The sequence below is a fragment of the Gossypium raimondii genome, chromosome 1, assembly GCF_025698545.1.
Source record: "Gossypium raimondii isolate GPD5lz chromosome 1, ASM2569854v1, whole genome shotgun sequence".
NCBI classification, from domain to species: domain Eukaryota; kingdom Viridiplantae; phylum Streptophyta; class Magnoliopsida; order Malvales; family Malvaceae; genus Gossypium; species Gossypium raimondii.
The window spans coordinates 21,706,094-21,707,777 of record NC_068565.1 but is presented as its reverse complement, the minus strand read 5'-3'; the positions used below and the strand labels follow the sequence as shown (position 1 = coordinate 21,707,777).

At 35.5% G+C, this 1,684-nt stretch overlaps 1 non-coding gene across 1 annotated transcript; it reads right to left on the bottom strand.

The window, feature by feature from the left end:
• Positions 1-543: 543 nt before the first annotated feature.
• On the bottom strand, positions 544-650 carry LOC128032790 (small nucleolar RNA R71). Its single transcript, XR_008189115.1, has one exon. It is a non-coding gene; the product is annotated as a small nucleolar RNA R71 (small nucleolar RNA).
• Between the last annotated feature and the right edge of the window lie 1,034 nt (positions 651-1,684).

Sequence of the window (1,684 nt, the reverse complement as noted above, 5' to 3'; positions counted from 1 at the left end):
AGAGATATTTCAGCAATTGAAGAGTATTATTTTGATCCAAATATTGAGAGAACATTAAGAAGAAAGAGAAAAGAATTGCGAGAAATGGAAAGAATTAGAAATGATTAGGTTAAAGAAGAGCCATTATATCAGGAAGGAAGGGATGCTAATATTCCTCGAATAATATATGACAAAGACAGACCCATCAAAGAAAATGTAGTGTTGATCTTAGATTATCTGAATCTAAGAATTATCAAGCCACATATTCAGGCTCAACATTTTGAGTTAAAGTCGATGATGTTTTAAATGTTACAAACTGTAGGGCAATTTAGTGGATTGCCTACCGAGGATCCATGGTTGCACTTAAGACTCTTTTTGGAAGTCTATGATTCATTCAAGCAGTAAGGTGTTCTTGATGATTCCTTGAAACTGAAGTTATTTCCTTATTCATTGTGAGATCGTGCCAAAGCATTGTTAAATGCATTGTCGTCAAGTACAGTGGCATCCTGGAATGAACTTTGTCAGAGGTTTTTGCTGAGATATAATCCTCCAAACATGAATGTCAAACTGAGGAACGATATTACATCCTTTCAGCAATCTAAGGATGAAACATTATATGAAGCATGGGAGCGATTCAATGAGTTAATTAGAAAATGCTCGATGCATGGTTTTCAACATTGGACACAAATGGAAATGTTTTAAAATGGATTGAATGTGTATACAAGGATTGTGGTTGACACATCTACAAATGGGACTTTCCTCAATAAATCATATAATAAGGCATACGAAATTCTAGAGAGGATAGCAAACAAGGATTATCAATACCCCACTACCAGAGTAGGGACTGGCAGAAGAGTTTCTGGAGCAATGGAACTTGATACGATTACTTCCCTAACAGCTAAGTATCATATTTAACGAATATGATCAAAACACTAAAAAGACCAGCTGCAGTACATAAATAAAAGCAGTCAAGTTAGCATGTTTTTACCTCGGAGAAGATCATGTTTTTTTATGAATGCCCATAGAATCCAGGCTCAGTTTATTATTTAGGAAATTCGGGGTGGAAGCTACATCCCAACTTCAATTAGAGTAATCTAGGGGTGGGAAATTCCAGCAATGTTATTCGATAAAAGTTGCTGGTGCACTACTTGGATACAACCAACTTATGTCACGACAAAATGTTAAGCAAAATTCAGCTTTGAGTTCTTCATCGATGGAAGATCTATTGAAGGAATACATGGCCAAGAATGATGTTATCATTCAAAGTCAAGCTACATCTTTAAAAGCTTTAGAGAATCAAGTGGGGAAAATTGCAAAGTATTAAGCCCAAGACCGCAAGGAGCACTGCCGAGTGATACCAAAAATTCATGATCTCAAGAAAAGGAACAATGTAAAGTCATTACACTTAGAAGTGGTACGCAGTTATCAGGAGTTGTTAATGACACCACTATTGAAGAAAGTAGTTCAAATTTCACAAATAAGAAGAATTTAGAAGCATTAGTGGAGCAAGCTACAAAGGAAAAGATTAACCAGAAAAATGTTGAAGCGGATTCATCTTGTATTGCCAATAAAAATGTCACCGCAAAACAACCTCAACAAATAGAAGGAAAGCCACAGCCACCTTTTCCTTAGCGTTTCCAGAAATCTATGCAAGATTTTTAATTCAAGAAATTCTTGGTTATCCTAAAGTAATTACATATCAACA